Genomic DNA, 27,724 nt, shown 5'->3' on the forward strand with positions numbered 1-27,724 from the left:
AAAGCTTTTTTAATGCTGAGCTAATCAAAATGAGCACAGCTGCCCACAGTTGAAAGTCAGATGGCTTTGTGTCCCATTGAGAAGGTGATTAGCTGCACCTGATTGAGTTTAACTCATTTTTAGGAAGGGGTGATCCTTTTTCCTACTCAGTGATTGTTTTTTTTTTTTTTGTTGTTGTTGTTTTTTCTGACAGGTTGGTGTTATATCTTTCACTTGTTATAAGTGATGTTATAACTTGCACTGAGTAAACAGCTGGATAAAACAAAAACTGTCCATCTTCATTTCAGGCTGCAAAGCAACAATACGTAATTATTTTAAAAGGGGTGATTATTTTCTATACCCACTGTATATGGCACTGTTTAAAGTCATTCTTAGTAACTTACAAATTTACAATTTAGTAAACTAGCCATACTGTTTAACTCTAAAATCCCATTCTAGAACCATGTACTTATAATGAGAGAGAGAGAGAGAGAAAGAGAGAGAGAGAGAGAGAGAGAGAGAGAGAAAGAACAAGCAAAACTTATACTTATGAAAATCAAAATAGCGGACTTTATAGTATATAAACAAGACAATGTAAACGCTCTCAAATTTGGAAAAATAACCTTACAGCAGCCAACATGACTGAACATATTTCACACAGATTGGCCCGTTCAGAAACTTTAACAATGTATGCCATTATAAACTTATATAAAATTAAGTAACTTTTACAAGGTATCCTATTTTTTTTTAACAACACAGGTAAAGGTCAGACAATCGTCCTCTGAGTCTGCAATATGACCCCTTCTGCTTGTGAAAATATGAAGAGCGTACATTGTATCAAACCTCTAAGAATTAAAAAAAAAAAAAAAGGCAACTACCATTCAATAATACTGTTGGTGGCTCACAGGTTTGGATCTGGTAGTGATTGCTTTTCCTTTAACGCATCAAATCAATATCCAGTGTCGCGATTCATGATTGCTGACTCAAACTCGTAACACCAAACAAACATTCTGAGCTAAACGCAAACTCCGAACACACACCATGCAAATAGCTGACATGAGCTCTTGTCATAATCTCTCCATAGTACTATTGACATGTTTTTTTTTTCTCCTCATGAAGTTACTCTTTAGGACCTCTGAGAACATTGAATGCTTGAAATCCTAATGCTAACCAAGGAAACATCACTCTCTTCAACAGTCCCCCTCAGTCAGCTACTTCATGTAGTAGTATTTGTAGCGGCAGTGTTTAGTGAGGGTCCAGCCAACTGGCCCTGAACTCCAAGATCTCCAGGGCAAGAGTCCCTTGTTCATGGAGCTGAGGTCTTTCACTGAAGGAGAAAACCATCCCGTAGCGAATAAAACAGCTGATTCAATGCGCTGGTGAGTTGGTTTGCTCCAGCTGCTCGCCGACACGATTGAGCTGAACGACCAGGACGAGTCCCACCTGTTAGAAAACACAAAGTAAAAGTCTTCGCATTTAGCTGTTAAATGGTCTTTTTTTTGTTGCTGGGCTTCCGAAATCATGTACTGACAGAGTAGGTGCTACATTCAACAATCCACATACACACATTTGCATAGGGATGGTCAATGAGTATATTGATTAATCACCTTTAATAATGTAATCGGTTTAGGCTTATCTATTGCTGATTCATCCAATTTCAGCACAAAACTGGGGGGGGGGGGGGGGGGGGGGGGGGGGGGGGGGGGGGGGGGGGGGGGGGGGGGGGGGGGGGGGGGGGGGGGTGATAGTTGTCGAAGTACAACAATACAATAAGAATATTTTGGTAATTATTTACAGTGATGGTTACTCTGCCTCTCTATTCATAATTAGCACTTTATTGGCCTGTTTAAATGGGTGCTGTTATTGATGGAATCATAAGTACAAACAACACTGTATTTTGTTAAAAACTGGAATACACTACTTTTGCAGATTTTTTGCCCCATTTTAGAACAGTCTGGAGGAAGGTCAAAGCTTAGCTGCTTGTCAGTTACATTCAGTCTGGCAGATTTTCAACATATTTAGTCAGAAAATGCAGAGTGAAATGAAAAAGCACAAATGGGACACCATACTTTGGCCCATGTTCCAATGTCACTTTCACACTTTGTAGTGTAATGATAGGCAACAACTTTAGCATCAGACTATGAATTCTATCCAATCAGAAAATAACTTTTTTGATGTTTTTTAAGCTGACTTCAGAACAATTCATATGCGTCATATTGCCTACCAGGAACATTTGTTTGGAACCACTTGAAAGTCTAGTAGTTGTGATCCTCAGTTGTTTAGTGATAGATGGCGCCAGTTTTTCTGTTGTCACGTGGCCTACGGTGTCAGTCATTTACTGAACACTCTCTCTACTGTTTCATGGATATTGAGACTATTGACACGCACTTCAGAATATCGGCAGAAATCATGATTCATTCTGGGTTTTTTTGAACTACAGTTTTATGAATAATGTAAACTTGGATTACTCCTAATTTCACACATAAAATATTCCACTAAATTATTTTACCAAGTATAAAGCTAAACATATAGTTTGTCCTCTGACATTCTTAAAACCTGTAGCATGGAAATCTATCAAGCCTTTGACAACATACATTTGCAACAAGGTTAAGGTTCCCCAAGCAGCAAGACATTAAAAAGTCTTTCCCAAAGTGAAATTTACTTTCATCAATATTCATGGTGGCTGAAATACATCTTACCTCTTCCTCATTCATCAGCCTCTGGCTTGAGCCACTAAAGAGCAGTCATATATTGGATCCACAAGGGCACAAGAGGTGCATGTTCACCTAAAAATAAAACTCATATAGCAAGTCTAAACTTGTGGCAGGGGAAACAAGAAAAAAAAAAAACTTGTGAGTGAGATCTTTTAACCCTTTATGTAATCCAAATATGCTGCAGACAAATGTGCCAAACCACCACTCCTGCACGGGCCGGTTTTTCCGGGTCTCCTCCCTGCGTGAACTCCTGCTGTAGGAACCTCAACTAAAGATTTCCCTGAATGCCCTGTTAGCAAAGCTTTCTGAGCTTCTGGCCTATTTAGTGATTAAATGATTATTTACCTGTGAGAAAAATGGGTTTCAATGGAGGTTGAATTTCATCCTGTGTTTTTTGAAGACACAGCAACAAAAGCAGATGTAGGTTCATGAAAACAACTTTATGTTTTTGACTAGGTCACGTTAACGAACATGATAAGAAAGACTTACCTGAACTACAACATAACACATGCGGCCAGCATCTTTACAGAATGAGAGGTCTTTCAATGACTGCTCTACAATAGCGTTAGACAGCTTCTCCAAATCAACCGTCTTGGGATCTGTGAAGAAGTGGTGTAAAATACATTTATAAAGTTCTTAGCCTGCAGACCTATGCTAATGGGAAGGGTCTTTTTTTCCCCTCAAAATCTTGCCAATGCATTTAAATGAACTATCAGAGAAAGTCATGTAAAGTTTACATACCGGCAATAGCTTTTTGAACCATAGTCTGAGTTACTACATCAAGAGCCGTACACTCAAAACACACTCCTCTCGATAATAAAAAATATAAAAAAAAAACAAAAGAGCAACGATCACAGACATGCAATAAACAAATTGATCAATTTACCAAATAAATATAAAATCATCATTTGCACTGCATGAAACAAAACAAACATGACGAGGTTCGCTCGCGTGTATAATCGTCATCTTTCTGGACAACGCTGAGTACATTGTTTTGGCGTTTCAATTTAGCACAGATTCTACTTCGTTGAAAAACAATGTGTCAAGACATTATGTTCAATATCACTCTTACTTCAACGCTGTGGGAATCCTCGCGCTTGTTTGTTTTGATTCGTTTTCCTTATGTCGTGGGACTCGCCAGTGCGCCATGCGCTTTTAGCCATGTCTCTGAATTTGGTGTGATTTCAAACTGACATGCATACATCCCCACACATCTTATCATTATACTTTAACTGCACTAAATGTGGTATTCAAGTATGCATAAATATTTAGCATGTTCTGTGAACTGTTATTATAAATACCACAATATTGTGCAATTTTAAAAAACTTTAGTTTGCAAGGTGTCACTAGGGGGAGACCGATACACGTATAAACATGTAGAGGTTGGTGGCTCCAACCAACCCGAGACCAAGAGAAAAGAGGTCGGAATTGTGATGATAACGTTATAATGGAATTGAAAATGCATGCATTTTATGCTACAGTGTGTTTATATGATTAACATGTGGCTCACAAAAACTTTTTTTTTTGTGGACACAGTTAGTAGGTATAGTGCAGGGGTGCCCAATCCTGCTCCTGGATGGCCACTGTCCTGCATAGCTCAGCTCCAACCCCAATTAACACAACTCATCATACATTGAACATTTAAAAAAATAATAATAAACTGCATTTGAGGAAAAATTGGCCTTACAGGTAAAAGACCCTGAAAGGCTACAAGCCATTTGATGTATATTAGCTTTACCACTTAAAGAGAACAACTAATCATTCACCATAGAAAAGTGGCTTACAGATGTATACGCTTGATATTTTTCTTTTAGTAAATCAGGGCCACATAAAGAAATAAAAAATCAAAATAAACAAACTCAAAACAGAAACAAAATTCACAACCCTCAATTATATCATAAAGTGTACAACCCTCAGCTTCAAAAAGAGGCGCCCAATGCCCCCAGTAAATTGTGATAAGGAACTTTCATGACATTACAACAAAATGCATACTAATAAGTAATCCATCTGAGCAACTTCAGCCCTTTGTCAACACAGTTATATGGCATCATTCATGATGGCACAAAGTCCAGATCATTTAATTTTGTTCACTTACTAAGCAGATATATCAAACATTAGAGATTCAAAACTTTATTTTTTCATACAAAAAAGATCTGTACAAGTGCATTGGAAGGTTTCACTGGAAGTATCTTTATTCTGTGTAATTTATACAGGAAATCATCTAGAGTAACCAACGTACTGAAAATCCCAAATGGAATTATATACCTAGTGCCATTTTAAAGGGCTTCATTAAATGCTCCAAATTTGTTATATTTGATCACTGTTGTGCTACTGAGGCTTTGGCACCATTACATGATTTTCAACCTATTTTGATTTTAAAGGGACAGTTTACCCATAAACAGCAATTCTTGCATCACCTTCTTGATGTTTCCAAACCTGTATGACTTTCTTCCATGCACATTTTGGATATTTCTTCTACAGAAAGTCATAAAAATTTGGAACAAATGAGGGTAAGTAAATGACAGAATTTTTATTTTTGTGTAAATTACACCTTTAATACAAAGATATGATCATATGTAAGTTTATTTGACTATAGTATGAAATTATATGGCATAATGAAATTATGCTTGATCATCCCACACCAAAGAACACAGTAACACTAATTCTGGGAAAGATGACAAAAGACAAATACAAAAATCAAGCATGAAAAATGCTCGATGCATTTTAACAATACAAATCAAGCATAACATGGTGTTTTAAAATGAATCCTGGTGCAAAACTCTACCAGTATTGTGACTGTGACATTGTGGGATTTCCTTCACATAAAATACAATTTTTAGTTTATACAGCTGAGTCTTATAACATGAAATAAAGTTGCATACAAGCAAAGTTGATGTGAACACAGTACATGAACACAATGTCAGTCTGGTAGGCATTTTTCCACGCAGCCCACATGCGCCTTAACCAACCCACTCATCTGCTCTGTGCGCTGTCGTGCACGTCTTTATTTTTTCCGGCAAATCAACAACCATGTCACCATTGAGCCTTTTGGTCTCCATCACTCTGTGGTTTCTGTTTTCCTGGCAACCCACTGGAATCCACAGGTGCTTTAAGCAAGCAAACCATTTTATATGAATGGTTACATGTTTTGATTGAACAAAAAAAAGACAGTTGTACATAATTGCGAGGGAACATTCCGGTCTGTTCATGACCCCACAAGCCCCTTTCCACCAATTAGGATCCGATGTTGTCCCAGGACATGGATAAAATCTCCACGCCTGAAACCCAGCTCTCATCCTCTTGAGGGTCGAAGTCAAACAGAGCTTGAACATATGTGAATGCTGTGGAACAAAAGTAGAACATGTTGAGAATTATGACCAGTATTGCATTGAATGTGGTCTAATGCCTGGCTGTAACTGCAATCATGACTGTGCTTGTATTAGTTTACTGAAGTAATATTTAGGGATATATTTATACACACACACACGAATATAATGAATGATAAATTTTTATGCAATGTTATTTTACATTTGATTACTTCATTAAATTTACGTACCTAAAAAACTAATGTTAGACCTACATAAAAAACATGAAAAGCACTGTTTATTTTATTGGTTCTTTGACACAAGTGTGTAAAATAAAATGCATCTTTAAAAAAACCGTTTTGTGTGGAACAACTTCCTCTCTGCCACAGACTCAAGTTTGTGTTTAAACAGCTGAACCCAAGCCTCCATTTTATTAGAAATCATCACTTTAGAACTAGTAACAGTAGGAACGTTGAGTTGCTTCAGTAAAAGCTTATTGTATTACTGTATTAAAAATCCAATCTTCATATTCAGAATAAAACATTTTGAATGTCTGCTGAGGAACGCGATATCTTGTCGCACTATCCTTTCATCTGCTCCAGGCATTGTTCTCTGCATCTTACAAGTTGTTGTTGAAAGTAAAAAAAGTTCTTGTCTTTCAATAAAAAAAGCCTTTATGCTGCTGACTCCACTCATAAAAAACAATCTCTTGTCGCCATCTAATGGCGGAAAAATTTAACTAAAATCACCATCACGCAACACACCATTTCTCAATACTAAATACTATAATTAAATACTACTATTTATATAAATATTATTTATGAATAATAATATTTAATAACACAATCAACAGCCATCATAAAAGCTGGCTAGGCAATTCAGTCAACACAGAACAAAGGAAGCGCTATGATATACAACATTAAAAGTTAAAATAAAAAAAATGCATATAAAATATAACGTTATGCGAACTTTGCCCTCGGCCAAAAACTATTTCCTCTGGAACAACATAATAGATTACTGAGACCAAAGACTGCCGTTAAGATTTACCAAAATTAATTATACCCATGTTTAACACACTATAGAGACTTCAGAGTGAGCAGTAAATTCCAGAAAAAACTCAGCCGAGATAAGAATGCTCTCAGAGGGTTCTTGAGCACTGAAACAGCCTCTGATGCCCTAGAGCTCACATGCCCAAAAATGTAAAAACGAAAGCAAATTGTTCAAATAGACGTTATCTTTATTAACAAACCTCATATTTGAGTTCTAAACAAACTACATCCTCACCTAAAAACCTCTTAAAATTACATTCCCGTGACACAAAAACAGTATTATGTCTAAAACTATTGTGGATTTGGGCATCCGACATGACACTCTCTGAGGGAAAGATTTGAGGACCAGAGAAGAACTGTAGTGTGTGTGTGTGTGTGTTCGTAATGTATATATATATATATAATATATCTATATTATATATATATATATATATATATATATGTGTGTGGTCTGTGTGTGTAGGGTGTGTGTGTGTGTAGTGTGGGGTGTGTGTGTGTGTGTGTGTGTGGTGTGTGTGTGTGAGAGTGTGTGTTAACCTTAAAGGAAAAATATTGTCCAAGAAGCTGAATATATATTTATTGAAACATTTTTTCTATATGGGGGCAAAATTAAGCTCTTACTCAGAGGATAGAAAGTTGGCGCAAATGTTGGTTTGATGTATTTATGTTATAAGTATTTGTAAGTATTTCAAAGTATTATTAATATGTATGATGCATACAAAACAGTCCTACCTGTGGCACCTGGTTCAATGTCCCTGAGGAAAATGGGCGCTGAGTCCTGGAACACAGAAGTGGAGCGATGATAATTCCACTAACGAGTTTAATGAGTTAAATTGACACCCACAAGAAGGTATTTTGCCTGCTCCATCCCTTAAGACTTTGAAGTGCTGGACATCCATTCCAAATCTACAGGAAAGGGAAAACACACAGTGTGATAGAGAAGTACATCATAGCTGGCTGCGATTTACAACACTTGGACTATGGTATGCAATTACAGCGAAGAACTCTGCACTGTTCAGTTTATGTCATGAGCTCTGAGGTCTGCTGCTATTGTGTCTGTGGAGAAACCTTTGATGATTGAGTTTTTTTTTTAGTTTCAGACAGTGTTGGCCTAGTTTAGAAACACACAAAAAGAATTTGCAATAAAACACACAAAATAAAGTGCTGAGAATGGCAATATTTTGTGCTGCACTGCATCAATTATTCATTGACATGCCCGCATATTAGAAGAATAAAATAAATCAATTGCTGCATCAACAATTTCAAAAGCAGAAGCCTTTGTTTCTAAGTGGTTCATTACTAGGATTTACAAGAACAGTAATATACATACTTGGCAAAAACATTAGAATTGATCGGACCAGAATGGCCAATACATACTTGGACAGACAGCGAGAAGTCTCCAGTGCACTCTCACTCTCTCTTATACCTAAGAAATACTCCATCATGTCTCTGTTTATTAAACATTTCTTCTGCTTGTGCACGAGGAATCTTCCCATAAAACCCAGCTGTGTGTTCGAACAAATACAAAAAGCAGTAGTAAAGATACTTTGTAGAATACATCGTTGACATACCATTCTACATGAGTTTCGGATTTAGAGTCTTACGATATAGCAAAGCATTTATGAGATAGATGAAAATCTCAACTGTATGTACACATGTATCAAATCTATAATATATAAGGTGATATAATGTTTTGTCTTTTTTCAGTAGTTGCTTATTCTTTTGGAGGAGACATGTCTAGTTGAACCGTCGTGAAACTAATTTAGAATACAGAGTGTGTTATTAGATTGGTATAGTGTATATGTGTATATTCAGGCTTGGGGGGTTACTTTAAAAATATATTCCGTTACAGTTACAAATGAGGATATAATGAAAAAGATAGTCACAGGAAACGTCTAATCCAATGAATGTAAAGTTCCATGGAGGCGAGCAAAGTGAGAACCCAAGTGCAGCTTTATTTAAACAAAGGTGAAATCCAAAATCACAAACATTCAAACAAACGAAGAAAGGCTGGACTTGCATGAACACCGATTGTCTTGACTTGAGCAGACTTGGACTTGGCAGGTATGGCATGGCATGGCCTATGAACAGACTGGCATGAACAAGATCTCACCAACAGAGGTTACAGGGGACAATACTCAACCTGAGACAATGGCAAACAAAATGAAGGCTATATATATCAAACAATAAGGGTCAACTGATCAAAAACCAACCAAATGAGAGACAAGACACATGACTAAGACAACCAATGAGAACATGGACACTACCATTGGACAAAGGAACCAATAGCAGGATAACATGAGGGCAAGGGAATCACATGACTAGACAGGAACCATGACAAGGCAAAATAAAAGACAAATAAAACCATGTACAAGAAACAAAACCCCACGTTACAATGAAAGTAAATTAATCGATTAATTTACTTCAAGGTCACTATATGTAAATAAGCTATTCAAGTAAAAAGCAATATCAGTCAAAAAAGACTTACATTTATATGGATTATGATGCAAAATATACACTATAATTTGATGCACAATATAAAATATTTAAGAAAATGAAAGACTAAATGTGCATTCAAATGTTCATTCAGGTTAAAATTCTATGATTTGGGCAAAACTGTTGTAACCGAGGAACTTTCACCATCGGGACATTCTGCTTCGTCCCATGGTGGTTGTACATGTTTCTGTTTTTGTAGTCCACTTATCCCCCGGTTCCCTTGCAGATCTTGTTCCGTTAGTTTTTAATTAAACTCAACACCTGTTTCTGTCCTTACTGAGACATTCATCCAGTTATTTAACTGCCCATGTGTTCTCTCAGTCAGGTTGTCCTGTATTGATAATGATGATGTTTTGTGCCTGTTCTGTTCTCCCTGTGGATTTATGAAAATGACTTCCTTTCGGGACTTCCTTTATGGAAAATATCGTCGTGGTAACAAACTTACAGTTACCAGTTTTTTTGTATCCTGATTACATCACGTCGTTAAATTATATTCTGTTATCCCCAACCCTGTGTATATTAAAAAGGTACTGTTATAACAGAGGACATGGATTCATAACTGGTAATAATCAGCCATTATATTGACATTAATGCAACAAAAAAGAAACAACTAAAGACCTTTAACAGATCAAAATTCAACAATGTAATTTTAAATACACGATTATTGCATTATTCCTTCATTTACTAACATGGGAGCAATGCAGGGTATCTTCATATCAATAATGAATTAAAGGAACTGTTCACCCAAACATGAAATGCTGTTGTGCCAAAACCAACTTGGAAGACTTTCTTCTCAATATTTTTCCTGAAACCTAACGAGATTTTTGGCCCGCATGTGAGGCACTGAGAACAAACCTCACTGGTTTCTTGCAGAAGCTCATGTGTGTTTGTTCAGTGCCCCGCCACATGACATGAAAAAAAATTAAATAGTGTGCACTACAAAATAAGCAAAATTTACTAACTCGTTCCTTGTTTCAAGTAAAATAGTGCACACAATATAGAAAATTGAGGGAAAAATTATTATGTTGTGTGCATGACTTACATTTTTTCCTGCATGTCATGGCAGGGCTACGAGTTGTGCGGTCAAGTGAGTACAAACCTCATTGGCCAGCTAAACGGGTGAGCTTTCTGGGAAAAACTCAATTAAAATCGTTCATGATTTTCTTTTCAGAAGACTTGGATTAAAAACGCTCGATTCATACAGCTTACTTTGCTATCTTTATGAACTTTTTAAAGATTCAGTGTTTGTTTTTTTTCAGTTGACCTTTCAAAGAAGGGGCCAGAAATCTCTTAGGTTTCATTTAAATGTTATTTCATTTGTGTTTCAAAAATGAGCATAATCTCTTGGGGTTTGGAGTGACAGAAGGGTGAGTAATTCATAATAATTTAAATAGATGGAGACTTTTGTTGACTAAAAAGAGCAAATACTTACGGGTGTGGCTTCATTTCTATGTAATTTTAGGGATGAATTCTTCTTTTCCATTGAGTTCTGCCTTGTACCAGTTTGGTCACATTCTTCATTTTAAAACCTGATGGGAAAACAAAAGACACTTAAAACTGGACCAGCATGGTGGCACTACACAGCATCCAGCGTTCACACCGTTAACTTTCAATCAGCCCACAGAAGACACTTCCCTCAGAACACATAGCCCTAAAGAAGCCAATCGTATCATTGGCCTGTGGTGTTTAAAACCCAAGGCCTTGCTCTACAAATAGCACACAGGAAATATCCTCATTTCAGCTTTAAGCTACACATAACATCCTGTATACATAAGACTTCTCTGGCACTAATGGAGAAATACATTGCACACAGACTCTGCTTGTTGGAAATGCAAAACTGAACCATATGGATTAGACAAAAAATGTGTGGTGCCATTAGCATTGGTCCTGATGGCGGGATTTGATTGTCTCTTTTTTATAATTGAAAGTACAATGTTTCATAACCACAATGATAGCATCTGTACAATCTCCAGAGGTGACGGGCTTGAAACGGATGAATGAAGGGACAAATACATATAAAACCAAGCATCCAACTTTATGTGATTATTTTAGGGAACTCACACGCAGGACACTCAGCGATGTGCTTTAGTCAAAGTATGTTATGACACATCCGTCTTAGATAAATGGGAAGCCTATCCTCTAGCCTGGGAACGTTCTCACAGTTCTGAAAGATGGTTCCCCATCCCTTCTCTCTTGCAAAACAAACCATTAAATCCGCTCTCACTCCCAACCGCGCCAATGGTGCAATCTTTTCTATGCCTTCAAGAAAAATAGAGTGACATTATAAACAAGCCAAGATGTCAAACTCCAAATATAAAAAGGGGGAATGAAAATAGGGCTTGGTAAACTTCGGGTGGGACAGAAATGAACACAGCTAATCTCTGTTATAAAGACTTACTTGTATTTTAGATTTGTTAAAATCGACATCCACACTCTAAGCAGTTAACAAGTAAAGAGAGGGAAAATAGCATTTTATTTATAATTTTTCCCACTTGTCATCTTGGTGAATAGCAAGCAATCTCTATGTGGGCGCAGTGAAGAATTTGCATATGCAAAAATTGCCCCAATTTTGTGTCTTTCCAGTTAAAAACCCCGTCGCCCAAGTGGTTGGATGAAAACTGGTTATTAAAAGGACATGTTGAAAAACACAGAAATCAGAGCTTTGCTTGAAGAAAAAAAAAACAGCAGACAGATAGCTGAATGTGATTGCCAAAACCAAGTCCAAATTTTAAAACACAGGTTTGGGTTTCAGAGATTGTCAGCTGTGGCCCCATCCACAACCACTAAAATACCCATTCAGAGGATATATACTAGCAGCCGCTCTGGCGTGCCACAGCAAGGCACTGTTGCTGGGCAGAAAGTGCACAGCAACAGCAAAGAAAGAAGTGGTTGTTTTTTATATTTTTTAAAAAGAGGGGTTAAAACCGTAGCAAGCAATATATGAAAACACTTTAGATATTGATGGTGCATTTGATGGGCCAAAGGAGGTATAATGAGGTCCAACACGACAGATACAAAAAATGAAACAAAAAACAAAACTAAAAAAATAAAAGCTATTTCTGCCATGTTAGGCAAAACATTATTGTTACCATTGACTTGAAAAAAAAAAGTTAAAACGATAGCTGGATTTACTGATACTAATAGCTACGAGGTTGCTGAGGGGAAGCAAGACTGCAATGAAAAGTTTGCAAAACTAATAAAACAATATAATAAACAGTTACAAAATGATGAACAAATGTAGTTTTAGGGCATGTTGATAAACTCATAATCAAAGCGTAAAGTACACATAGAAAACAATCTTGTGTTGCTGGTTAGGCTGACATAAAGCAGGCAGCATACGCTACTGCAGTTCAGCATGTATTTTCCAAAGATGTTGCTCTACAAGTGTGAGTGCGGAGAAGACACAGGGGGAGACAAAATGTTGAATAAAGTCGCTTTTATTTTGGTGTTCGTCGCATACAAAAAAGTATTGTTGTCATTTCATAATGCTACGGTTGAACCACTGATGGCGATGGACTATTCTGACGATGTCTTTTATACTTTTCTGGACCTTGACCAGTGCGAATTACTTGGCAGTAGTCAATGGGACAGTCACAAGCCTCCCGGTTTTCATCCAAACTATCTTAAATTGTGTTCCGAAGACGGACGAATGAAGCTTTTATGGGTTTGGAATAGGACACGGACACGGATAAGTGAGTGCTGATCTTATTACCAAAATTTTATTTTGGGGTGGAGTAGTTTATCCTTTGAAACCTAAGGGAAAAGATCTGAGAAGACTTGAGAAAAAGAGGGAGAAGAGGGAAGCTGGGACTTGTGAACACGGAAGAGGCAGAGGGGTCGCAGGGGTCCAAAAAAAAAAAAATCTTAGAGCGGGAGAGGTCCCCAGAGAATATATACCAACAAACCAGAGAAAGATAAATGCCGACAGAAAACATGTTAGCCGCTTCTTTCACCAAGATGAAAAATTTTGACTTTAATTAAATAGCACAAATCTGGTCGAAATTTGAAAAAAAAGGGCCAAGTTATGGCTTTTTGTATTGTTTGACCACCGCACTACACCAGCAGTATAAGACAGTTTTGAACTTGAATGCATGATTTTGCAAATATTATAGATTCTTTTGTTTTTTTGTCTACATTATCTCAAACCGCTACGTATACAATAGTGTAGTCCAGTAGTTTAAATCTCAGACTAGTATACTTATTAGCATTGCACGAAATAAAGTATGAGTACCTCATTTCCAAAAACCTATATATCATTACACTCCGGTCCAAACAGACTGGGTTCGATTAACCTTAATAGCACAAAATAGTAACACTTTGATTGTTTAAAATGCAATGTGCAGAATCTATGTTAAAGAACAAATTATTAGTTCTTTCAGGTTTGTTGTTTTTGTCATTTTTAAAAAAACGTTCAGGTTTCATTGAAATATAAAAAAAAAAAAATGCTTGCAAACTGTGGGAGGTTGTCTGTTTGCTGTTGCTGTATGGAGAGACATCGATTAAAAAAAAATAATAAATTAAATAACTATTAAATAAAAAATAAATATTAATTCAGAATTTCAAGTAAATCCTGTGCATTACTATTAATAATCATTTTTAAATATGCGAAAAGAGTATTGGACGTACTTTTCTAACAGTGTTGATGTTTTCAGACTGTTGTGGTAATGAGATTTTTTTAGGACTTAGTTTGGAAATTATGTTTTAAAAAAAGGTGGTTAAATCGGTAAGTAAAAGTTTTTAAATTAATGTTCACAAATATGCACAGACTTGGTTTGCTACACGTGGTCCTGAAAAAGAATGTTTTTTTTTTGTTGTCATTTTTTTTTTTTTTTTTTTTTTTTTGTTTTTTAAAACCAAGATGGTCTGTGAGAAATCACCCAAGAAAGAACTGTTAAACCAGATACTCTAAGACTTTTACCTGAAGTTGTAGTGGAGTCAATTTTCACTTTGTATAGGGTGTACCTGTACTTTGACCTTCATACTATGGTTTTCAGGTACTCTTTACACTTCTGCATGCATAAAAACTTGCCACAGCGCACAGCAATCAGAAAGTAGTAATGATATGAATGTGTGGGGAAAAAACAGCAGGAAGAAGACTGAACTTAACAATTATCTAATAATTAATTTTCAGCTGCCACTGATGAAGTCGATGACACTGACTCGTTCATCTCCACAGTGGACATGCACGTTTCAAATGGATTAACATAATCTGAAAATATTTGTTTTCCATTTGAAATGGTTCATTTATAAAAAGTAGACATTTAGCTTTCTATAGATATATTGTTCATGTCTGCGAGGTAAGGCAAAACAAAAGGTTCAGGTTGCAGAGTTGTTTTGGGGTTGATTTTATTTTTTTAATTTATTTTTTACATGTTCAGGGTCACAGAGAACCTAGACGGCAGGAAGCACACCCTGTTGCTTCATCTATTTATTTGTTCAAAAAGCACAGCATTTATGTTTTTATTGCGAGTGCACAGCAAGTTTAAAAAAAAAAAAACCTTTACATATTCAAAAGATTTATTACTTTAACTGTTAGTTTGACCAAAAATGACAGGTAGTATGTTGTCAAAATTAAATGCAAATGATCGCACCAGTGCTCCAAGTTAAAGGCACCAATTATAATACGATTATTTTATTGTAAAATATCCACCAAAACCACTAGAACGGTCTGTTATAAGTTAATGTTTGGAGTGACTTGTGTGTTGTAACTTACATTTATCCCAAATGTTTGGTCGAAATGAATGTTTAAATCAGTATGAAATAAAGGCCATATTGCACAATTTTACAAATGTTTTTGTAAACTGGTGACATGGGAGCCGTGTCCATAGTGACCATTATGTTGCTGCCCCCAATGACGTAATAACCCTCGATTTCTGTTTTTGTTTTGTAGAAAAACATGGAAACACCAAAGGACACTTGTAAATATGTTGCACTAGGGTTGGGGTGTTTTGAAAAAACAATATGCGATATCTTCTCGATATTTATTAATCGATTCTATTTTTATGAAACGATACTTGCTCCACTTAAATACCAAGCAAAGGTCGATTAGGGTAGCTGGTTTTAAGTTAATGGAAGGAACATTTGAAGGGCCATTCCCACTAATGAGGAAAAATTACAAACAAGAATTGTGCTTGCTTCTTTGGTGATTTTAATATGAAACAAAGCTACAGGTTTAAATATTTATGTCCACTGTATTGCAAGTAAATTCAAATAATAAATGCCGTTTTGGCGGCTGTGTAACAGTTTGGAGTGCCAGATCTGCTGTATAATATATATTATAATATATCGATATATAAATATATATATATAAATTTATATCTATATATATATATCTATATAGATAGTATATTGTTAAGTAAGTCTCTTGTGCTTACCAAAGCTGCAGTTATTCACCCAAAGACAAAGTAAAATCAATTTTTACTGGAAACATATTACTTAAAATGTAAAATAAATGTGTTTCTTATACTTTTGAAAATTAGAATTTCTTTTGTTTTAATTGCTGTTTAAGTGAATGCATTCCTTACGGAAAAAAGTATCATCCCATGCTTTAAAAAGAAATGTTCACATTCGGCACAAACACAATACATTACTGGCCCACATTAAACATTTTTCTAGGAGGAAATATGGTCCGCAGTGTGCCTAAAGCAAAAGGAGGGGAAGCATCTGCTATTGAGACCAAAAAAGGAAAATCAAAGATATGGCCAGGGGCATGAGATTTTGCAGGGATCTTATTAAGCGGTGTGTTAATCATAGTATAGAAGCTACTAAATGAAAAACAATTACAGGCAAACCATATCGGGCTATAATAATATCATATCCTATGTGAATCCAAAGGTTTTTACACACTGTCTGGCATGTACCCTTCTCAGAAGGTGGCCTACCTAAGCTTTATATCTGTAAATAAACAGATTATTGTGTGTTCAGGGGCAATGGTGGAGCTGCCACTGGTTTAGGGGAAAATTTTTTAAAAGCCCTCCTCAACGTCAGCAAGCTGAGACTAGATTCAAAAACTCAACATTTAAATTTTATCCTTATTATTGGGAGAGTGGGATATATCAAGATTTTTTTTCCACACTGAAAGGTTTAATTCACTGTAACACGTTCCCCGTTTTGTTGATGAATCTGTATTTTGTCTTACTTTTTCCACTCTTACTCTAAAAATAACTAAAATGACAACACCATATTGATGTCAGAGCTGGCATTCAGCCCTGATATTACAAGTCTCCAACATCCCCTAGAAGGTCACACACAGTTAATAACAGGCGCTGATTTTGAAATGCTTCCAAGACAGACATCTACCATGCAGGAATGTACAAGATGTGTTTAATGCGGTTCAAAAGACAAGATCCTAAACTGACGTTAATTGAACGAAAACGCAACAGATGGAAAGATGTGTGACGAACGCAGGCATTTGCACAATAACCATGTTGGCATTTGTTTTTGTTTTTTTTTTTTTTTTTTTTTTTTTTTTTTTTTTTTTTTTTTAAAGACGGAAAACTTATAAGAATCAACTCAAAGGATTGGGTCCACAGGTGAACACGAGATATGTAGAAGGTTAAATATCCAGACCCTGTCGGCATCCACGGTTAGGCAGCATGAAATGTGCTTGAGTTGAAAATGACATCAGCAACAAACAGTGTGTTGTGTAGTTGTGAAAAATAAGGAAACAGCATTGTGACGACTGTAAAGTAGTCAGTGTGGTGCTTGTGGCAGTAGTCATTAAGGGTTGTAAAGTTTTGTAGGACATCAGTGATTGGTCAACCCAAAAGCTTTGCTCTCCAACCACTGAATCAGGTAATAGTGCGCCTGCAAAAGCAAATATGCCAGGAGGATCCCAATGAACCCAAACATTTTCTTTAAATCGCACAATTTAACAACTACTGTTTGTTTTGATTTTGTTTGGGTGTTATACAATGTATACACTATGAAGATTTTAATCATATTCACTTTTTTACGAACTAAAAATTTATAGAGTTTTTTTTATAAAAAAAAGACAAATATTTTAAATTTGAACCCTAAGACTTGCACAACTTGCTTTGTGCTGTTTATAGTCTCACATATAAATAATTTTCATGAAACAGGTGTTTGGGCGGCAAATCTAAGAAAAAAAAAGAAAGAGAAACTCAATTGTGTCAACTCACCTGAATACTCCTTTGATGTGTAGTAACAAGGAAAAAGACCGCCAACCAGTAAATTTTTTCAAAATGTTCCCTTTTGTGTTTTTTGGTGAAAAAAAAAAAAAAAGATTTGAAACATCACAAGAGGTGAGGGAGGAGAACGAAAGCGGGAGAAAATTTATGTGAGGAATCCTTTTTTGCAGGTTGACATATTCTGTGATGCAACTCCCATGAATGCAAAATCAACTGAAAGTTGAAAATGAAACCAGGAAAGTAGGGCAAAAAAACAAAAAAAACAAATACGTTATATTCAGGGAAAAAAATAGAGTTCCCTGCAAATACAGTAGAGTTCAGGGGAAAAAAAAAAAAAAAAAAAAAATTAGGAGTTCCCTGGAGTCAGAAGTTTAAAAACAGAACCCAAGCGAGGAGATCAAATCTTATCCTAAAGTCAGGAGGCTGATACAGTAATTAGCCAGGATTTCTAGGCCAGCCTAACAGGAGTCTTGGGGCTTGGGGAATATCTCAACATATTAGAAGCAAATGCTGTTATTCCCATGGGAGATGTCTAGGCTGTTATTCTCCCTTTTCCCTGAAAAGGATTCTCAGTTTGTCACAAATCATAGAGAGCAGCAAAATGTGAACCATCTCTCTCTATATGATCCAGGTTTTCAACAGAACAATACAATTTTGGTAACATAAATATTGTACTTTTTTTACATATAAATCACTGTGGCAAATTATTTCAGCAAAATAATGGCTCCCGCCTTCATTAGTTCTATAATGTTGCAGAGTCTTTGGCTGTTTAAGGGTGTGTTCACACTAGCAGTTCGGTTCGTTTGGTTCCATTTGGTCCGGACCAAAAAGGAAAAAATGATCATTTGGTTCCTGGTCTGCTTAGCGTTCACATTAGCATTTTTAACAACGAACCAAAAGACACCGAACCTAAAGGCATAGTGATACTTTCACAACCTGATTGGTCGGCTTGAATGACGTATATATCATGGACGGAACTCACCGAGCACCCCAAACCAAAAGGTGCATTAGACTTAAAGTGGCTTTGAGTCAAACACATCTAATGCCATCAGCTGGACTAAACACACTCATTTCTCTGAAAACACACAAGGCGCTCATAAAAAGGCACTTTACCTCATTGTTGCTCCACGTTTGCCCTCTGCTCATTTTGTTTTTGGTCCTACACCGTGTTGTCATATCATGTCCCATAGCATTGCATCTTGTCATTACTTCCTGTTTTTTGTTTTCGTTTAGAAGTATTTGGTCCATGTTGCATTCCGTGTGAAACAGTGATTCTGTTCAAATTCCCTTTAAAATCTTAAATGATTCCCTTTGAGCTAAATTGACCTGTTTCCCTTACACATGTGTAGATGTGCACTTAATTTGCTTGGAAAATACTTTATAAGGGAATTCATGTAATTTTATTTAAACTGTTGGTTAATTAAAATGTGTGATGCTGTTACTGAAAGTATGTTACCATGTTCTTTCTTTATTACAGTTTATTTATTTTTTTCTTTCTAAATTATTAAATAAATAATTATTGATTCATCTATTTTAACACAACTAGAGAACTATTATTACATCTCAATTAACTAAAATAAATAAAATGTTTTTGCATAATTCTTGATGAGTTTGATTGTCCCAAGTGTAGGGCTGGGCAAAAAAATCAAACGTGATTTTTCCATGCACATCTCATCAGTAAAGCCGCTCCTGTGATAAGTAGGTAAAATACTCTGATCTGAATGCATGTGCAGAAGATTACCTACTTATCACAGGAGCTGCTTTTACTGATGAGATGCGCATGAAAATCGCATTCAAATTTTTGCCCAGCCCTACACAAGTGTTATCCAGGCTGTTTCGGGCATGTCTTGAATAAATTTGTGGTTCATTCTGTGAAGCCGGAAACAAACTACTGTCAGACCGATTATGAACGTCATTTGAGCTCAGTCAGTGTTTTTAGTCTGTGTTCAAAGTCCTTTGGTATGCAGTGACTAAAGAATTTAAGACCAGCTGTTGCCAGTCATCCTCACAAAGATTAGCCTATTTTTTTATGTATGTATTTTTTATTTTTTTTTTAAATAAATTTTGTGTCTGATGCCGGCTATTAACTCCACCTGTGTCCTAATTTGTAGGCCTAGTAATTTAAATAAAAAAAAAAAATAAAAAAAAATCACAAACATGACATTTCTGAATAAATTTTTTTTATAGCCTTCACTTTAGTTATATCTAATTTGCCATTTTCAATTAACATAGACCTGTTACATTCTTCTTATTAGCCTATTAGGCCTACTATTATTAAGTTACTTTTTTATTATTAAATTAATAAAACTGGACTGGACTCCGTCTGTTAGTTAGCCTAGTGCCCGCTCACTTTGGCCCAGGCCTGCCCAAAAATAAAATTCTGGCTACGCCACTGATTGCTCTTAAACAGACCTGTGTGTTTTGTATCATTAGTGCAGTGTCCGTTCTCGGAGCATATAAGCCCTGCCTGCCTAAGCATGCTGCTTCTGGCTCGCGCTTGTTCTGTAGTTTCTTAAAAATTGTTTTAATTCTTAACATGGTCAATTGTCCATATTGCACCAAAAATGTGACACTGCACTCCCCTGGGTCTGCAGCAACACACCCCGCCACGCGTGAAAGTCGATTGGATTGATGGTTTCTCGACATAATAAAAAATGCAAACAGACAGACAGACACACAGAGATTCTTGCCTTTATAACAGAGAAAAATATGTTCAGCCCCCTCCCTCCGAAGCTCCGAATATTCGGTGCTGATTACTACTGAAGCTTCGAAGCTCAAAAGATGGTATTCGGACCAGCCCTAGTCTCAGTACAGTGTTTGATGCACACCCAAAGTGCGATTGCTGTATGTCACACCTGCCAAAAAGGTCCGCACCAAGAGGGGAAACAAACCTGAGTCTGATTCAATCGAACCAAAACAAGACAGGTGTGAATACACCCTAAAAGAAAGTAGTTGTATACACACATATTTTAAAGAACAGGTCATATGGTATTTTTAAAAGTGTCCTAATATTGTGTCAGAGCAATCCCCTCCCTTCCATAAGCCTACTCTGCTCTGATTGGTCAGCTGGCCACGCCTGTAGTGATTGGCACAGAGAGGAGTCCCTTGAGCCAGTTAATGAGTGCTACCATTGACAAAGCACCTTTACATAAAACAATAATATACTACTCCAATCCTTTCTTATAATAATGGCATAAAATACAAAAACACTTATGCCCACAGCTAAAGTTTAGCTGCTAAACTGTGAACACTTAAAACAATAATGGTGGATACATTAGCAGAGTGCTACCATGACTAACATAACTGATGAAACAATACAGTTTGTTGTAAACCAAAATATGTCTTCTGTAATGTTTGAAGAACGACAGACAAAAGATGCTCTGTCTTAAGTTTTAATCTGAACGCAGGACAGCTGTATCACGAGCACCAGCCTAACCTAACCTCTTCTGCGTTAACCCTATATCTGCCACTGCCAGCAAAATAAACAGCAATTTCACTATGATTATAAAGTCTGTGCGCTACATTCTTTATTTTTAAATGAACCAATTAGAACAACGTCATCTACATTAATCGACACATTCTTAGGTTCACAGCGAATTTATCAGAACTACTTCAGTAAGACAGTAATATTGTGCTTTACCTGGAAACCTAAAGCTGCACTAGGTATACATCACATATTAGCACAAAAACTTGATATTTTGAGCACTCAGTTGACAATGTACACATAACGTATCAATCGTACTTACAGGTTGTGGGTTAGGAGAGCTTGCTAGTCCAAATAAAGAAGATTAGAAGCCAACGAAGACAAAAAGCCAAGATTAGAGAAGCAGTCCTCGTTAAAATGACAAGCACACAAAAAAAAGGTTGAATACTTGAACACAGTGTCTTCTCGACATGATGCAAACAAACTAACTATTGTAAGTGCTTGTGGGCAGGTCAGACTGTGTTCGTATTTTGCGGGCAGGCAGGGATTATGCAAATGTGTTACCCAATGACGTATACCGGTTAACAGGCAAAAGATTTGAAAATATAACGACTCATTAAGGCGATTCAAGAACCAACTCTCTCAATTTGAGACTGCAAACTTACAAATCTACTGGTAAAACAGAGTATTTTGCCTTAGCACTGTAGCTTCCATAAATGCTCGGAAATGGCTGAAATCCTGAGATACCATCAAATTCACATCATTGCTTTTTTTGTCTGTCCCAGGACTGGAATTTTTTTTTTTGTGCAGGCATTGTTAGCATTGCCAAAGAGCAGGGGAAAAGAAAAATACCAAGACCAACTCTCCTGAGCTTCTTCTTTCTAAAATGGGACAAAGTCAACGAAGAAAAGACGATCAGGGACGAAGGTTTGGCACCCCTCTCTTTACACTGCTGCATTTTTAGTAAGATAAATAGCAATTATGACATAAATGGAAAAGTTGCTAGTGTTTGCCTACTGAGATTTATCCCACTTGCCATACACACACACACACACACACACACACACACACAGATGTATATAGGCTTTTTTTTCATTAACAGACAATTTTTGCCAGTAGAGTTAGTTTTTCTTAGTTTAAAGATTTTTCTATAGTTTTTCTATCTGTAATGTTACACTGGGAAAAGCTTTAAATTTAGATTTGAAGATAATAAAATATGCAGTTTCATGACCTCATAGCTCAGAGGTTTCCTTTAGAGATGGTCCTTATTGACCTCTGATGGAGTTAAACTTGGCCCAGTATCTGTATCCCTTCATTGGCATGCCGAATACGAAGTAAAATGTGGGTGAAAAGGGCAGTGTGTGATCATATTTGGTAGAAATGGTTGGTAGAATGCAAAAGCAGAGAGTACTCATGTACGCTGCTGATTAAAAGCTGTCTAAAACACTGAGAATGATGTGCAACTTTGAAGCCTTGCGTTTTTCCTGGGTGAAAGGTCCAGGGGGCAAGAATAGCTGATTCATGACCTAAATTAAATTACAGCAGGGTGGCAAGTGCTCCTGAATCCAGTCCCAAAATCTTTTGGATGGAGCTGAACCCTTCAGGGCTGGATGGTTTGGGGGGAGTCTGAGTTGCTAGGGTGACTGACCTTGGTTCAGAAGCAGGATGTGTTTTTTAATGTCTCTGAAAGAAGTCTCTTATGCTCACCACGGCTACATTTATTCGATCAAAAATACAGTAAAAATGGAAAATTGTTAAAATATTATATAATTTAAATATAACTATTTTTCATTTTAATGTATTCAATTATTATTTATTTCTATGATGGCAAAGCTGACTTTTCAGTCTTCAGTGTCACAAGATCCCTTCTAATATGCTGATCTGGGGCTCAAATAACATTTCTTATTATTATCACTGTTGAAAAATGGCTTAATTTCTTCAGGATTCTCTGATGAATAAAAGTTCAAAAGAACACTGTCACTTTTGATCAGTTTAATGCAGCCTTGATGAGTAAAAGTGTTAATTTCTTTGAAAAAAATAATCAAGAATCCTTACTGACCCCCAAAATTTGAAGATAGTGCAACTTGCAAGTTAGTTGCAGGTAAGGATTTTTGGTCTATATAATATAAAGAGAAAAACATTCTTATTCATTTTAATGGCAGTTGTGAACAGGCATCAAAAACCCCATGTTTGCCATCTTTTCCTCATGGGTGTCATGTTGTTTCACGCTATCATCTGAACCTTAATGTCATTTTAGGCCACACTATGACATCATAGGAAAAAATATAAGTTTGTTTTCACACTTTACTGGGCAAAAAAAAAAAAAAAAAAAAAAAAAACCTGTGCCCCAGCAACCAATGAATATTATGAAATATGTGCAAACACCCTTGTGTAATTTTATTGCATAACTTATCAACTGTAAAAAATATGGCAGCAATGAGAGCTTAGATAAAATATTTTATGGACTCAAACCTAATGAACATTTTGTAATACCTTAATTTCAATTTATTTAATATTGTTCAGTTTTAAGCAGATAAAACAAGACAATACTGAGTTCCTAACATCAGTGACAAACTGCTGGCTACAATTTCTTGTTGCAGTCACATCCCAACTACTTGATTGATCATATCATTGCAAAATGTGAAATATATTATCGCCCATAATTATAGCTTTATATTTAAAGTGTGCAAATATATTACATCCAACTTTAACCACATACATACAGTACACTGACATAAATCAGTACATAATATAAAGCACATCTCGCTCTGTGATTGTTTATATCATTCCAAAATGTAAACTATATTACCATCCAGCTCTAATCTGCTCTAATTAAGATTTTCTGTAAAGCTGCTTTGAAACAATGTGTATGTGAAAAATGATATACAAATAAAACTGACTTGACATTGAGACTTTATGAAACCAATGCTATATTTCCAACACTGATTAAAGTTAATAGGTCTGTATACCTGTAAACCAGTTATTGGAACAGGACAAACAGATAAGCTAGAGATTTCTGTAGTCATCAAGTTCCTCATAGCTTGATCATACAGAAAGACAGGACTGAAAAAATGCAACAAATGGCACTTACCTTTAAAATCTCTCTCCTCGCTTGAAACTTAATTCATCATCCGCAGTAGCTTTGAAATCGTATTTAGCTATTGCCTCCATGGCATGGACTGTGTGGACACGAGACAGATGTAAAGCTCCAGAAGGAAGTGCTTCTACAGGCAGAATAACAGTCCTGACTGATCTGATCCAGTCTCCTAATATCTGTCCTTGTCACTGCTGACCGTGGAGTGACAGAGCTTCCTTGTCTGGGTGCTGTCAACCTGCAGAAAGACATAAAGATTTGAACCAAATGTAGTTATCTATGAACGAAGCATTAGGAAAAATACTTTTTTTTCGCCCTTTTAATCAGATCTGGTATGAAGGAGCTGTGCAATGTACGCAAATATAAAGGGGGAATGGAATAACTGGGGTCGAGCTGACGTTTTCTTGCAACCGACTATTATCCAATAAGAGGAATCAGAATGTACTGTGGGGGTATCTAGGTGAGACTGGATGCTGGTGAGAGCTTGATTCATGCTGATCTGACGCATTGGTGTGCAATACTGAAGTCACAGCAAAGGACTTTTCCATGTTTAACTAATTACAAGTACAAACAAATTCTTCGTTCCTGAGTGAGATGCGTCATTACAGACATTCACGGCAAGATCACGTTTAAGCTTTTCTACGCTAGTGGTTGGAGTTTTGATTAATTTCATGCCAGTGTTGGATCAGTTGAATCGATTCACTAAGACGATTCGCTTACTGATTCATTCAGATGCCTTTTCAGTACGAGTGTTTGAGTCAATCATTCACTCAATCGATTCGTTAAAAAACTCCTTTAATAAAATATATGTCCACAAGTGTACTAAGAAGTGAGTGAGTTTTACTTGTTAACTGACAAAAAAAAAATCAGAATTTTGATAAGACCAATGATATAAATAAAACAGCCTTATTAAATAGTAATGAGTTTCAGTAAACGTCATTACGTCATGTTAGTTTGTGTGTGGTCATAAATCTTCCTCGCCACTCTCTTGTCAACGAGACTGATACACATTCGAACAGAGTGAACGACATTGCTCCTTCTGTCGGTTAGCAGATCCATATTTACGCTCGCTCACGAAACGAGATATGCCTCGTTCATCCACATCGTCCACAAATTGTATTCGAAGTCAATCCGAGTCTCGTTCAGTAAAAGGGGCGTGTTCGTTCAAATGAGCCAACCAATGAAAATCTCGTTCCACAGTCCACACTCGAATATTATTTGCTGACGGCAGAAATACCAATGTAGTCACGCCCTTACTTGGACGAACCAAAACACGAGTCAGTGCAAGGGGAATGAACGAACGATTCACTTAAAAGATTCGTTCACTCCGCTATTAGACACAGCCAGTTATGCGATATTCCACCACTTTGCCGTTAAAATCATGCTGTCAGGACGCTGCAAACATGCAAAGTGTTCTCGAGTCCAGACCATAGACTGTACTGACCTGCGGACAGCTCGGAGTCGCGCTGAACTAAATTTGTAGCGGGGCCCGGGCGTCCGTTACGTCGATTGCAGACAGCTTCGTTGATTATAATACAAGCATTATAGTTTGTCGCTTCGCGTCTCTTGTCTGCAGTGGGTGTAATATAATCGGTTGTATATGTAGCCTAAATAGTTAGGATTAAGGGAACGGATTCGTTTAGTGATAAATATGCTGTGATGTGAAGATGATATCCTTTGTTTTGACACTAAACTTTCCAACCTTGTGAATCATACACAAAACACCACTATCGTATTTCCCTTCGATTTTTTTACTTTCACGTACATCTAAATATTTAGAAATCTACCAATCTGACTGAATCCAGTCGAACATTATAGTTATTCCAGTGCAACTCTCTTTCCGTCTGCTGATTAGATAAGAAACATCACTTAACTTACCCAGCGCACAGAGGTGTAGAGTCTGCCTATCCGATCCCCCCTTACGCAGTGAAATGAAGAACTAAATAAAAATTCTGCATTTTAAACAACAGTAAAATCATTTTACACGGCTTACTGTTGCAGTTAATTTTCCCGACTCCGGAGTAGCTCCGGGAAAAGCAAGCACAGCGGGCTGTTAATTTTCCGCTTCCTTCTTCGTGTTATGGTCCCGCAAAAAGATGGAAGGTCCAAACAAAAACTTCGCACAATGATTAATAGTGAAACTACACAAAACGATAACTCGGCCACCATAGATCAGAAATTCGATTTAAAAGCGCGTAACCTCTTATCTAAAGTCTTTAACCTCGCATTAAAGATTGTAGTGCAGATTGGAACAAACGAAGAAGAGATTGGTTGTTCCAGTTTCTCCATGAGAAATAATGCAGCATGACACACAGATGAACGGAGCGACATCGAGTGGTTAAAGAGTGAAAATGCTGGACCCCGTAATTCAGAGAAAAGTCTGGCTGCAAACAAACAAACAAACAAAAAAACATTTACAAACGGTACATTTGCAAAGTTTTGTTATTGTTTGTCATATAATTAACATTAAAAAATAAAAAAAAAGTGGAAAGTAAATTATTAACAGAGGCATAGCTAAAACATTTAAAATAAGGTGGGTGGGTGTGGCGATATTGTGCTATTCAAATGTCAATTTTTTGTACATTTAAAGTGAAGTAACGTTAGCCTAATAAAAAATGGTAAAAAATGTAGATCCAAACGGTATGTCTAACTATAGAGATAAACATGAAATAATGATTTAGGCTGTATAAATATGTCGAATACGCTGTTGCGTCAAGAAACCAATAGGCACAGCATTACTTGGGTTTGTGCAGTGGTTAGGAAAACCAAATAGACCCACACAAGTCCTCACATCAATATTTTAACAACTGCAACCCTTTAAGAAAGCAGACGAAATAGTGATGCCCTGATGGATAGAGGTGCAATTGCCATTCTATGACTGGAGGTGTCAGCTGGCGTCTAAGGACAGTGAGTGTTGACTAAAGCAACCTCTGCAGAGACACTGAGACTTGTGGATGCTGCTGCTCTTCATCTCACGCGTCTTCAAACAAGTTTTCCGCGCATTTAGCTTAAAGAAACCTGGTAGGCTATTTGTAAAGCCCAGGGTTATTATTAAATTTTTATTTGTGTTTTATTCATTGCATAGGCTACATCAGTGTGGTATGAGCACGGTGAAAATTGTGTGTAGAATTATAATGCTATAAGTAGCAAATGTGAGGCGGTGACAAAGGTCTGACTTTCACTGTGAGACTTAAAGTTATTAGCGGCTTTGTATGCAAAGGTAGATGTAAATTTCTATATTTCTTTTAACAATTTTTTTAACATGGATATTTCCTGAAGACCCAGAAAACTCATCTCTGCTTCACTCTAACTCGTCGGGAGATATACACGGTAGGCATTTATTTCAGGGAATCTGTATTGTGGCAGTGAAGATGAAAATCCAGTTTGTTTTAGAGCATATCAACTTATTTATTATCTTTTACAACCTTATAACTGATGTTATAAGCTGGTTCACGAACTGTTTTAAGAAAAGGTAACATAATGTATTATTATTGTTGTTGTTGTTATTATTAT

The 27,724-nt window shown here is 36.5% G+C and overlaps 1 protein-coding gene and 1 pseudogene across 2 annotated transcripts in view; both read right to left on the minus strand.

Moving 5' to 3' along the window:
- Positions 1-27,724, minus strand: part of usp43a (ubiquitin specific peptidase 43a) — a 379,370-nt gene that overhangs the window by 305,148 nt on the left and 46,498 nt on the right. The gene's annotated exons all lie outside the window — the stretch shown is intronic.
- LOC122133899 lies at positions 1,348-26,155 on the minus strand (annotated as a pseudogene).

The sequence above is a fragment of the Cyprinus carpio genome, chromosome A6, assembly GCF_018340385.1.
Source record: "Cyprinus carpio isolate SPL01 chromosome A6, ASM1834038v1, whole genome shotgun sequence".
Lineage (NCBI taxonomy): Eukaryota > Metazoa > Chordata > Actinopteri > Cypriniformes > Cyprinidae > Cyprinus > Cyprinus carpio.